This window comes from Ceratotherium simum, chromosome 17 (assembly GCF_057802395.1).
Source record: "Ceratotherium simum simum isolate JZ-2026a chromosome 17, ASM5780239v1, whole genome shotgun sequence".
NCBI classification, from domain to species: Eukaryota; Metazoa; Chordata; class Mammalia; order Perissodactyla; family Rhinocerotidae; genus Ceratotherium; species Ceratotherium simum.
This window is the reverse complement of record NC_141916.1, coordinates 56,102,094-56,116,770: the sequence shown is the minus strand read 5'-3', so window position 1 is coordinate 56,116,770 and position 14,677 is coordinate 56,102,094.

Genomic DNA, 14,677 nt, shown 5'->3' with positions numbered 1-14,677 from the left:
CGGGGAGAATGAGAGTGTATAGAATGCAAAAAGTAGAAGGGGGAGTGTGGGTGGGAGGAGAGAAAGGGGTGGTGTGAGTGCGGAGAGAAGGAAAATACAATTTTAGATTTTGCTCTGAACAGCTGCATCTTCACAGCCCGACGTCACTATACTCACTAGAATGTTGCCTCACCGGCTGAGTGCGGGATGGAGAGAGACGGATTTTAGGGAATTCCTAAGACCTACCCTGAAACTGCTTCCAGCCCTGACACCAACCACTTGGGGCACAAAACTTTCTTCCCCCCTTTTTTATCTTCTCTGCATGGCCTGCCCCTGGGTAGTCAGAACTGGGTCCACGGCACCACGCCTTACGTTGATGAGGATCTGGCTGATACTAACCTATTCTGACCCAGCCCATATGCCTGCGCGCCTCTGTGCTCAACCAGAGCCCCATCCTTGACGCAAAAGCACGTTAAGGTGTGGGTGGATCATACACCTAGAGCAACTCTTTCCTCTCAAGTGGTACTTGCCACTCTGGGGTAATTCCCAATATTAGCAAATTTTTTCCTTAAAGAGAGGATGAACAGTGCAAAATTTGGGATTTTTTAAAAGTCTGTAGTTAATTTGTGATAACCAATTCAGGGCTTAAGTAACTTGTAATCCCTCTGACATGTTTTAGATGACCGACCGTCACCAATCTTAATTCAGGCTTTACTGTTCGGAGTTAAATGGAAACTTGGCAAGTGTGAGGCCATTTAAATGGGAAGTTCAAACTATGAAAAGATAAGTGTAAGTGTCCTTTGTCGCCAGTCTTGCTTGAGGCATTTAATCATCTATATGTGATAGGTATGTGAAATCTAGGAGTTCTAAGGAATTCTAACATGGACTGTCCCTGATTGGTTCTGTGACTTGCGTCTGTTATTTCCTGGCTCTGTTTAGTCCTTATCAAGAGGGTAATGATGAACCCGAAGGCAGTTTCACAGCCTCCAGCAGTGCGCCAGCCACTCTGCCCGGACTTGGCCCTCTCCAGCTGCACATTGTTGTCAGCAACTTGGCTAGGAAGCATGCTTCTCAAACTTGTGGAGGACCCAGTGCTGGGAGTTAGTGGTTGTAGCTGACCCCAAACCCAGCACGAGTGTGTTGTGACAGCTAAAAAGAGCAAACACTGGTCTAGGCTGCATTGATAGAAATACAATGACCAGATGAGGGATGTTAAAGGTCTTGCTGCCTGACTTAGCATTGATTAGAACATACTCTAGAATTTAGAAAACTGTAACCACTTTAAGAGAGGTCATAAAAAACTAGAAAATAGAGAGGGACCACCACAACACAGGGTCTCTCCATTATGCCTGGATGCTCTATAATGTGAGGAGGGGTGTGAAATAAAACCACAGAATGCGTGGAGATGAGTAGATGCTGAGGAGGCAGAAAGCCGCTGTTTTGAATATTCAAGAACTCTTGAATAGAAGAGAGGGTAGATGTGTTCTTTGTTGCTCTGCAGAGGATAACATGTATCAGTGGAGGATATGTTGCTCAATGTCATTTCTCCCAACCAACATTTACTGAGCACCAACTGTATAGAAATTAACAGCTGGGTGTGAAATGCCTGGAAAAACAGTGAGCTCTGTCACAGAAATATTCAAGCAGAGACAGAGTGATTGCCAGGACTACTCAAGAGGATTCCTGCGTGGGGTGGGAAAATGGACGAGATGACTTCTAAAATCTCTTCCAGCTCTTAAGAGTCTGTGAGTCCAGGGACTGTGAAGAGTTTCAAGGATAACTGCAGAGGGTCCGAGGAGTTCTCTTTGGCAGAGTGAGAGTAACAAGTACATTAAGGACATTATCTCCTGTTCACAGAAATGCAAAGGGAGTCCCTGCAAGTCCTACACTGCCACAATTTCTGCCCCAAAGAGCCCCCCGGGGCATAAAGGTCAAGCTACTGACAACTGCAGTAGAAATACTGAAATCATAACAGGTAAATCTCAAAAGATATATTTCCTTCCTTGGCTCTGAAGTTCAGTATACATAGATAATGCATTAAGTATAAAAGACAAGGCATGCAGTAATGCTGGCACCACTGTTTATGGGTCTGTCTTGCCCACCAGACTTTGAACTCCTTGAAAGCAAGAATTCTGTGTTATTTATCTTCGAATCCTCCATGCTTAGCACAGTATCTGGTACACAGTTGGTGGTCTGAAAATTTTTGATAAATGGACCTAAACTAATGTAGATTTCTCTTCCTTCAGCAAATTTGTACCAAGAGCTTTCAATAGGCAAGTTATGTCCTCATCCCTACAAGGAATATAAAAAATAAGGTAAAATAAAGCGCAAACTCTCCCCTCCTAGATGAGGAGCTCTCCTTGAGGGCAGAGGCGTTGTCTGGTTTGTTAGTGGAATCATCTTGGCATGTTTTTGTAGAAAGGAAGGCAGGAAGAGAAGGAAGAAGGGAAACTATGATCATTTGCAGAGAAATGACTGTTACTTTTTATCTGCTTTTGCATAACATTTTTTCATTTTGTGTGTGTGTGTTAAAATTAACGTTCCCACTCACCTCTCCCAGCCCCACTCTTCAGAGGTAATTATTTTTTAATGGCTTATTTTTTCTAGATCCTTCAATATGCCTATATAAAGACATGCAAACATCTTGTTTTATCTTCAGTAAATATGGAATCATATTTGTTCTGTGTTTACTTGATATATTATGGGCAGACATAAAGATCTATCTCATTTTTTAAAATGACTGCATCATATTTCATAATATATGTGTGCCATATTTTTTAACTTCCCATTGTATGTAGACAAGTTCTGATTTTTCAAAATTATGCTGCAATAAATTTTTTTTTTTAATTTTTTGTTTATTGCAGTAACATTGGTTTATAACATTGTAAAAGTTTCAGGTGTACATCATTGTACTTCTATTTCTGCATAGATTACATCATGTTCACCACCAAAATACTAATTACAACCCATCACCACACACATGTACTGAATTATCCCTTTCACCCTCCTCCCTCCCCCCTTCCCCTCTAGTAACCACCAATCCAATCTCTGTCCCTATGTGTTTGTTTATTGTTGTTATTATCTACTACTTAATGAAGGAAATCATACGGTATTTGACCTTCTCCCTCTGACTTATTTCACTTTGCATTATACCCTCAATGTCCATCCATGTTGTCACAAATGGCTGGATTTCATCGTTTGTTATGGCTGAGTAGTATTCCATTGTGTATATATACCACAGCTTCTTTATCCATTCGTCCCTTGATGGGCACTTAGGTTGCTTCCAAGTCTTGGCTATTGTGAATAACGCTGCAATGAACACAGGGGTGCATGTACCTTTGCAAGTTGGTGTTTTCAAGTTCTTTGGATAAATACCCTATGCTGCAATAAATGTTGATGTGACTTATCTTCAGTCCTTAGAATAATTTCAAAATTGTGATGCTGTCACCATTTATGATAGTGTCTGTAAGAACGTAGCAATGGAGTGATTGGCAGATAACGTTTGCATGGTCCCCGTTCTGTCCCTATATGGTGTATTCTAAATATTCCTTTGGCTCTTGCTAAGATTAGGGGCTGAAAAGGGCCTTCCAAGAGACACAAAGCAGAATTTCAGCAGTGCTCTGCCGCTGTCACAGGAGTGTAACAGGGGCGTGAGAGCCCTCTAAGACTCTACCTTCCACTTCCGTAAATCACCTCTTTAATTAGATTCCATAAACTTATGAGAGTTACTTTTTCGTCTTGCAGTGAGTTAATAATTACTCATAGAGCCGTGGTCTGAGTGAAGAAGGTGCAAAAATAGCCAAATGAGATCCAGGGGAAGCGTTTCTACCAATTGTCCCCCTTTGCCTTTTCTATAGGCATTAAGCTACCGAGTAACCACTACTATGTCTATATTTTAGGGGAAAAGGTGTTTTGGGCAAGAGAATGGTTTACTTTGCAGTTAGCTAGGGGAAATGGGTCTTTTTGCTTGGTGTCCTAAACTGCTATGCTCCTCATTAGCTCATCTTTCTTCCTTGGCTCCTGTCTCCCTCTGCCCTGAGCACATGAGGACTAATGCCAAGATGTCCCCTCTCCCAACCTCGTTGGCCACGAGAAGGGAAATTAAAGGAGCAGCAGAGACTCAGCTACTGCTTTCAGGCCTGCCGCCTTTCTCTCCAAGCCTGCCCTGGGCTCGTCCCATCCCTGGGTGTGGGGGCCGTTACTTATATTGTGCTCCTACTGCCAACTTATTTTTTGCTTTCCCTCTTGCAGGACTGGAATGGATGCTGAAAAGCCAAGGAAACACAGTTTGACATCCTTCCCGATTTTGAAAGGAAGAAAGAAACAAAATCTCACCTCAATGAAGGTAAGGATCCTTGAATTTCATTTGGGGAAGAGAGGTATCACCATGAAGACTTGGGGATCAGGACCCACTGCGATTGCTGTGCCTTCAAGCACCTTTGATGACAGGTGAGGGCAGGTGTGGGAGCACTAAGCTGGCTGGCAAAGCCAGGTCTGGGTGGGCTTGGAGGGAAAATCAGCTGGGCAGCCAGAGTGTGATTTCTTGAACTTCAGAACTGCAAGGCCTTAATCTGACAGGTGACTTGTATGTGAGGAGCCCCTGGGCTAGTGTCTCTTTCACAGTATCTTTTATTCTGCTCTGTATATCTGGGACCATACTGGAAGTGTCCTGGAATGTTCCGAACAAGTATCCAAGAACATTTCCAGAAAAGGTCTGTTTTTTTTTTTTCTTTCTAACACAGACATGGTATTTTTCTTTTCACTCTGCCTCAAAAACTAGCGAAATGCCACAGCACTAAAGGTAATATTGTGATGAGGTGACTTTGTGATTACCATTTATAAGATCAACTTCTAAATCAGGTGTATTTTTAAATCTAATGCCCTCAGTTTGGGTTTCACAACTTACTCAAAAGATCATATTATTTGGGATCTTTGTTCTAAAAATTTTGCAGCAAACTTTAGCTCAGAGCATTCAGGTTTGGCTTTCTGAATCCTGCCTGCACCACTGATCGGGAGAGCCAGAGTTCAGCAGCCTTCCCAAGGCCTGGTGAAAATTCTCCTCCCCAGAGATCACATACCGCCTCCTTAAAATTACGACTCTTAGGTCACCTCCTCCAAGCAGTGTTCCTGATTTTGCCCTAGCATCCCTCTCTCCAGGGTGATAACTCATAAAAATATATCCTAATGCAAAGTCCATTGTTCCCCATCCTTACCCCTGTCATCACCCCAGACAAAAAAACATATATTTTGCAATTTATAGGTACAAAAATTTATTAATACCTAAAACATTTCTTTTGATAAAACAAAAATTAATATAAAATATTTGAAATAGTAAATCTACAGCAAAAATGATAATATAATAAAGATAACATTTAGTTCAAATTTAAAAATATTATGCAAACAGAATGGTCTTAGTCATGATTTTACTTTAACCAAATCATCACAAGTTTTGCACCTTATATTTTTTTTTAGTTGCTTGAGCTCACATTTATTGAGTGCTTAGCTGACTCTCACATGAGCATTAGAGGCAAGTACTATGATTATCCCCATTTTACAGGGGTGGAAACTGAGATTCAAGTGAAGTTAACTAGCCCATGGCTGTGAACCAGTGAGTGGAGGACAGAATTCAAACTCATCTTCTTAACCACTCTATTCCACATGTCTTGGCTGAGTAGTGCAACTCTGTTAAATGTTGTCCTGTAAAGTTCCTTAATATATTTAATTTATTTAAATTAATTTTAAGGGAAGGAAATTCTGCTGCAGTTACAGTCAAAAATAAAATAAAAAATCACATTCGAGATAAATTCATTTATGTTGTATTTTATGATAACTGCCGGAAAATTGACAATATCATTTTAAAATACTATTTAAACTTATAAATATTATCTTTACATTGGTAATCGTTCTGATGGGCCCTAAATAAATGTCTTTTCACCACAAAATGTGTTCATTTTCTCCAATGAAATTCTCATCCAATTGAATTGAATAGGGTAAAGTAAATGCAAACAAGTCAATAACTGTCCTCAGCATATGAAACCTTGGGTTTCAATGGATAGTTGTGATTTAATTGGAGGAGGAAAAGAATGAATTATAATCTCTTCACCTAAAAAAACACTGAAGATGAGAGAGCTATGGATCTCAGCTTATCAACTGCCCCAAGCAGGTATTGAAAAAAGTGTTTTAAATATTTAAATAAATTAATAATAATTTATATTTATTTTATGCTATTTAATATTATAAATTATAAATATAATGTTTATGCTAATAACTAAATATTTAAATATTATAAATATGGATCTTGGTAGTATTTCATCTAAGGGAGTTTTTTAAATGTGATTTTTTTTGGGGTGAGGAAGATTAGCCCTGAGCTAACATCCGATGCCAATCCTCCTCTTTTTTCTGAGGAAGATTGGCCCTGGGCTAACATCTGTGCCCATCTTCCTCTGCTTTATATGGGACGCCACCACAGCATGGCTTGACAAGTGGTGAGTGGTTCCTCGCCCGGGATCCGAACCGGCGAACCCAAGGCCACTGAAGTGGAGCACGAGAACTTAACCTCTACGCCGCTGGGCCGGCCTCTAAATGTGATTTTTAATAATTGATTTCACCTGGCTTTAAGACAACAGGGTGCTCCTCTATATACTAATATATGATTCTTTTAAAAATGCCCCCATGTGTTTTGCTAAAACGTGGTAAAATATTAAAGAGCCATCTACTACAGAGAGATCTCTACAGAGAGTCCTTTGTCTTTGATGACTGTGGAGAATTCCCACCCTTTCAGCTTAGCTGGCAAGGATCACAGAACTCTCACAGCGGTTCTCAATGACGTGGGATCTTGCTGCGCTTCAGGAAAAAGCTCTCATGTTATAGTTTATCCCAACTACTGACAGAGGGAACATACCCTCTTCTAGACCTCAGATATCTCAGCTAGTAGTTGGAGGATGTTTGGCTCTTCTACCAGTCTATTCAAAGAAAATAGTGCTGCCTCACAGCTGGCTTTTGGGATTGCAGTAGCTAGCGGAACTCCAGGGTCTCAGGTTAGGCCGTCTCAGGAGAAGAACCTGGGAGCAGCCTGGGGAAGGGAGCTCTGTTATCTTAGGATGTTACTTTACCATTCCCCTGACAATTAATGGGTAGATGCAACAAAGTACATTTGAAAGCATGCTAAAGACACGTTTTCTGTTTTCAGCACGGGAAGAGTGGGTAATTGTTCTGCTATTTCTCTTCTATCCTTTAAATCATTCAGTAACTGAATACCACACCCTTAGACAGGCCTTCCTTCATCACTCCTTCTAATTATATTATATATTTGCTTGTTTACTTGTTTAATGTCTGTGTCACCCTCTAGACCTGCACTGTCCATACAGCAGCCACTGGCCGTGTGAGGCTGTGGAGCCCTTGACTTGGGGCTAGTCCAAATGTGGGTGTGCTGTACGTGAAAAATACACACCAGCTGTCAAAGACTTGGTGTGAGAAAATGGATGTAAAATACCTTACTGATAACTTTGTATAATTGGGTGATTTTATAGTGTGTTAATACCTCATTAATTTTGTAAAAATTATATTGACTACATGTTAAAATAGTATTCTGAATATAATGTGTTAAATAAAATATATTATTAAAATTAATTTCACCTGTTTCTTTTTACTTTTTTAATGTGGCTACTAGAAAATTTAAAATCTCACGTGTGGCTGGCATTATATTTCCATTGGATGGTGCTGCTCCCGAATGGAAGCTCCTTAGCAGCCAAGATAGTCTTGGTCTGGTTCAGAGCTGAATCCCCAGAACCTCGGACAGCGCCTGGCACAGATTGGCACTTGATGTGTTCTTGTGGAATAGAAACCAGGAGAGAGTTTATTCATTTGTTCCCTCTACAAATATTTATTGAGTGCCTACTCATTTCAGGCATTGTTATAGGTGCTGGGGATTCAGTAGAGAAAAACCAGCCAACCAAAAAAACAAAAACAAAAACAAACCTCTTATGTACCTTAAAATTTGGATTCTATGGAGAAAGACTAGATGGTGCAGTTAAATGCTGAGAATGGTAATGACCAGCCCTCATTTTCCTGATTGGTAAAGAGTGGAGATTGAACTAGACCAGTGGTTTTCAACCTTGGTTGTATATATAAAATCACTTGAGGGATATTTTAAAGATCACTGAAATCAGAATCTCTAGGGGTCACAGACATTTTTTAAAAAGTTCTTTTCTATAGTGTGGTGACAAATGTCCATTTAAACACCAGCTGTGAGACCTTGGTCAGATCATTAAGTATCTCTGTTTACTGGTTGTGAAACTGGAACAGTTATTCCTACATCCCCTGATTGCAGTGGGATTAAATGAGATAAGAAAACATGAGCTTGTTGGCTGGCAGATAGTGGAAGGCCAATAAATATTGGCTATTTTTACCTTCCCTCCTTTCCGTTTAACAAAAAGGAGTTTGCTATAGGAGACAGGCTTATTAATGAGTCTCACACAGTAGAAGAGGGTATCTGAGGGACCATTCATTCTGTCTCATTTCTGTATCTCATCAGTACTCCATAGGAAAAACAAACATTCTGACCATTTGGTATTGCAAAGGAGTCAAATTCACTCAATTATAACTGAAGAGAGAACAGAAAGCAGAGATTCCAATTGCCGGTCTGTCTAGGTTTTTAGTGTGCTACACTATTATTTATGGTAATGAATTCACCTTTTAAATGCAAATGGAAGGTTCAGACTAGAATAACTTATAATGATCACAGAACTGAAACTTAAAATATTTAAAATATAACCACCAGCAGCCAATCTACAATTGGTGGCTCAATGAGTAGTAGGCATGTAATACAATATAATATCTACATTTGGGGTGGATTTGGGGTCCTGAAGGAGAATGCTTACATACTTTTTCCCATTCTCTCCTAGGACCCCACTCTTCCTTCTGAGATCTACATAGTAAGTACCAGTTTCTTTGTTTTGCATTCCCATTGGTGCTCTCAATTTGGAGAGGGGGAGAACAAAGACTTGAGATTACCTTCAATTGCAGTGACAAGGATGTGAAGCAAGCAGACATGGGGGAATGTCTCTGAGTACCAGAATTAGAGCGAATAGATAACTTCTGTTGGTAGCTTCCTCAGGCCATGAAAAATAGAGTCCATCTGTTTGACATTGGAGGTGGAGATGAGGAGATGTTAGAAATACAAACCTCTCTCCCATATATGTTTAGCTTGTTACATTTGCTTCTTTCAATAATATTGAGGTAGTCATCACCCTCACTTTACAGAGGAGGAAACTGAAACCCAAAGAGACTAAGGAAGTTACCTAAAATCATTCTGCTAATAAAAGCTGAAATAGGGATTCAAATTTTATTCTGTAATTTATTAAATATTTTTAAACATTGTTTTTTATTATTAAATGTTGAATATATATAAAAGAATATTTAAGTAAATGCGTAGGGTATAAAGAATAATAATGCAATGAATATGCTGTGAGTATCCAACACACAGTTTAACAAAGCAGTCCCCTGTGTGTCCCTCTCCATCTTATCTCACCCTGTTCATTGACCCCTCTGAGATAACTACTACCTCTCTTGAGCTTTACATTTATTATTCCATTGCTTTCTTTCCTTTTTTTTCATTGAGGAAAAATTAGCATATAACATGATATAAGTTTCAAGTGTACAGCATTATAATTCGATATTTGTATATGCTACAAAGTGATCACCACCATAAGTGTAGTTACCATCCATCACCATACAATTGACCCCCTTCATCCATTTTGCCCACCCCCAACCCTCCTCTCCTCTGGTAACTACCAATCTGTTCTCTGTATCTATAAGTTTGTTTTTGTTTTGTTTTTTTGTTCACTTGTTTTGTTTTTTAGATTCCACATATAAGTGAAATCATATGGTATTTGTCTTTCTCCATCTGACTTACTTCACTTAGCATAATACCCTCAATCAAGGTCCATTTGTGTTGTTGCAATGGCAAGATTTCATTCGTTTTTTATGCTGAGTAGTATTCCATCACATATATATATACCGCATTGAGCATATATCTTTTTGAATTAGTGTTTTCATGTTCTTTGGATAAATACCCGGAAGTGGAATAGCTGGATCATATGGTAGTTCTATTTTTAATTTTTTGAGGAATCTCCATGCTGTTTTCCATAGTGGCTATACCAATTTACGTTCGCAACACTGCTCAAGGTTTTCCTTTTCTCCACATCCTCACCAACACTTGTTATTTCTTGTTTTTTGATAATAACCATTCTAACAGGTGTGAGGTCTTATTTCATTGTGGTTTTGATTTGTATTTCCATAATAATTAGTGATATTGAACATCTTTTCACATGCCTGTTGGCCATCTGTATGTCTTCTTTAGAAAAGAAGAAAAATGGCTATTCAAATCCTCTACCCATTTTTCAATTGAGTTGTTTGTTTTTATGTTGTTGAGTTGTATGAGTGCTTTATATACTTTGGACATTAACCCCTTATCAGATCTATGATTTGCAAATATTTTCTCACATTCAGTAGGTTGCCTTTTCATTTTGTTGATGGTTTCCTTTGCTGTGCAGAAGCTTTTTAGTTTGATATAGTCCAATTAGTTTATTTTTGCTTTTGTTTCCCTTGCCTTTGGAGCCAGATACAAAAAATCATTGCTAACACTGATGTTAAGGAGCTTGCCACCTATGTTCTCTTCTAGAAATTTTATGATTTCATGTCTTAAATTAGAGTCTTTAATCCATTTTGAGTTATATGGTATAAGATAGTGGTCTAGTTTTATTATTTTGCATGTGGCTGTCCAGTTTTCCCAACAACATTTGTTGAAGAGACTATCCTTTCCCCATTGTATATTCTTTGCTCCTTTGTCATAAATTAATTTTCCATATATGTCTGGGTTTATTTCTGAGCTCTCTATTCTGTTCCATTGATTTGTGTGTCTGTTTTTATGCCAGTACCATTCTGTTTTTATTACTATAGCTTTGTAGTATAATTTGAAATCAGGGCCATGATATCTCCAGCTTGGTTCTTCTTTCTCAAGATTGCTTTGGCTAGTCAGGATCTTTTGTAGTTCCATAGAAATTTTAGAATTATTTGTTCTAGTTCTGAGAAACATGCCATTGGAATTTTGATAGAGATTGCACTGAATCTGTAAAATGCTGTGGGTAGTATGGATATTTTAACAATATTAATTCTTCCAATCCATGAACACAGAATATCTTTGCATTTCTTTGTGTCTTCTTCAGTTTCTTTCATCAGTGTCCTATAGTTTTCAGTGTACAAGTCTTTCACCTCCTTGGTTAAATTTATTCCTAGGTATTTTATTCTTTTTGATGCAATTATAAATGGGACTGTTTTCTACATTTCTCTTTCTGATAGTTTGTTATTAGTGTATAGAAATGCCACAGATTTAGGTGTATTGATTTTGTATCCTACAACTTTACTGAATTTATTTATTAGTTTTAACAGTTTTTTGGTGGAGTCTTTAGGGTTTTCCATATATAGTATAATGTCATCTGCAAATAGTGACAGTTTTACTTCTTCCTTTCCAATTTGGATGCCTTTTATTTCTTTTTCTTGCCTAATTGCTGTGGCTAGGACTTCCAATACTATGTTGAATAAAAGCAGCAAGAGTGGCCATCCTTGTCTTATTCCTGAACTTAGAGGAAAAGCTTTCAGCCTTTCATCATTGAGTCTGATGTTAGTTGTGGGTTTGTCATATATGGCCTTTATTATGTTGAGGTATGTTCCCTCTATACCCACTTCACTGAAATTTTTTTTTTATCATAAATGGATGTTGAAATTTATCAAATGCTTTTTTGCATCTGTTGAGAGAATTATATGATTTTAATCCTTCAATTTGTTAATGTAGTGTATCACATTGATTGATTTGCGGATGTTGAACCATGCCTGCATCCCTGGAATAAATCCCACTTGATCATGGTGTATGATCCTTTTAATGTATTGTTGAATTCGGTTTGCTAATATTTTGTTGAGGACTTTTACATCTATGTTTGTCAGGCATATTGGCCTGTAATTTTCTTTTTTTGTGATATCCTTGTCTAGGGTTGGTATCAGGGTAATGCTGGCCTCTAAAATGAGTTTGGAAACATTTCTTCCTCTTCAATTTTTTGGAAGAGTTTGAGAAGGATAGGTATTAGATCTTCTTTGAACATTTGGTAGAATTCACCAGTGAAGCCATCTGGTCCTGGACTTTTATTTGTTGGGAGGTTTTTGATTTACTAATTCAATCTCCTTACTAATAATCAGCCTATTCAGATTTTCTGTTTATTCATGGGAGAGTCTTGGAAGTTGTATATTTCTAGGAATTTAGCCATTTCTTCTAGGTTGTCCAATTTGTTGGCATATAACTGTGTATAGTAGTCTCATGATCTTTTGTATTTCTGTGGTATTAGTTGTAACTTCTCTCTTTCATTTCTGATTTCATTAGAGCCCTTCCTCTTTTTTTTTTTTTAAAGATTTTATTTATTTATTTATTTTTCCCCCCAAAGCCACAGTAGATAGTTGTATGTCATAGCTGCACATCCTTCTAGTTGCTGTATGTGGGACACGGCCTCAGCATGGCCGGAGAAGCGGTGCGTCGGTGCGCGCCCGGGATCCGAACCTGGGTCGGCAGCAGTGGAGCACGCTCACTTAACCGCTAAGCCACGGGGCTGGCCCCCTTCCTCTTTTTTTCATGGTGAGTCTAGCTAAAGGTTTGTCAATTTTGTTTATCTTTTCAGAGAACCAGCTCTTAGTTTCATGGATCTTTTCTATTGTTTTTTCAGTCTCTATTTCATTTATTTCCACTCTAATCTTTATTATTTTCTTCCTTCAACTAACTTTGAGTTTTGTTTGTTCTTCTTTTTCCTAGTTCCTTTAGGTGTAAAGTTAGATTGTTTATTTGAGATTTTTGTTGTTTTTTTGACGTAGGCCTGTATATCACTATGAACTTCCCTTTTATAATTGCTTTTGCTGTATCCCATAGATTTTGGAATGTTGGATTTCCATTTTTGTTTGTCTCAACATATTTTTTGATTTCTTCTTTGATTTCTTCATTGATTCATTGGTTGTTCAGTAGCATGTTGTTTAATCTCTATATATTTGTGATGTTTCCAGTTTTCTTTTGGTGATTGATTTCCAGTTTCATACCATTGTGGTCTGAAAAGATGCTTGATATGATTTCAGTCTTCTTAAATTTATTGAGATTTGTTTTGTGGCCTAACATATGATCTATTTTGGAGAATGTTCCATGTGCATTTGAGACTGTTGGATGGAATGTTCTGTATATATGTTCATATATATGTCTGTATATATAAGTCCATCTGGTCTAATGTGCCATTTAAGGCCAATGTTTCCTTATTGATTTTTTTGTCTGGATGATCTACGCATTGATGTAAGCGAAGTATTAAAGTCACCTACTATTATTATATTGCTGTCGATTTCTCCCTTTAGTTCTGTTAATATTTGCTTTATATATCCATGTGCTCCTATGTTGGGTGCATACGTATTTACAAAAGTTATATCTTTTTGTTGGATTGACCTCTTTATCGTTATTGATAATTATTATTATTTGTATTATGTAATGCCCATCTTTGTCTTTTATTACAATCTTTGTCTTAAATTCTGTTTTGTCTCTTATAAGTATAGCTACCTCAGTTTTCTTTTGGTTTCTATTTGCATGAAATGTCTTTCCATACCTTCAATTTTGGTCTGTGTGTGTCCTTACATCTGAAGTGAGTCCTTTGTAAGCAGCATGTAGGTGGTCTTGCTTTTTTATCCATTCAGCCATTCTATGACTTTTGATTGGAGAATTTAGTTCATTTACATTAAGGTAATTATAGATAGGTAGGTGCTTATTGTCATTTTGTTAATTGTTTTCTGGCTGTTTTGTAGTTCCTCTCTGTTCCTTTCCTCTTCTCTTACTCTCTTTCCTTGTGGTTTGATGACTTTCTTTAGTGTTACGTTTAGATTCCATTCTTGTTATCTTTTGTGTATCTACTACAGGTTTTTGCTTTGTGGTTACCATGATGCTCACATATATTAGCCTATTTATGTACTGGTCTATTTTAAGTTGATAGCAAGTTAAGTTTGAACTCATTCTAAAACTATATTTTTACTTTCTGCTCCCATATTTTATGTTTTTAATGTCACATTTTATATCTTTTTATTTTGTGTATCCCTTAGCTAATTGTTGTAATTATAGTTATTTTTACTACTTTTGTCCTTCAGCCTTCATATTAGCTTTACAATTGATTAGTCTGCTACCATTATTATATATTTACCTTTACCAGTGAGAGAAAGGTAAATATTTTTTACTTTCTTATGTTTTCTTGATACTAATTAGTGCCCTTTACTTTCAGCTTAAAGAAGTCCCTTTAATGTTTCTTGTAAGGCCAGTTTAGTGGTGGTGAACTCCTTTAGTTTTTGCTTGTCTGGAAAACTCTTGATCTGTATTTCAATTCTGGGTGGTAACCTTACCAAATAGATTGTTCTTGGTTGGAAGTTTTTTGCTTTCAGCACTATGAATATATCATGCCACTCCCTTATGGCCTGCAATGTTTCTGCTGACAAATCTTCTGGTGGTCTTATGGAGGTTTGAGTGTACATAGCAAGTTGTCTTTCTCTTGCTGCTTTTAAGATTCCCTCTTTATCTTTAACTTTTGACATTTTAATTATCATGTGTCTGTGTATGGATCTCTTTGGGTTCATCTTATTT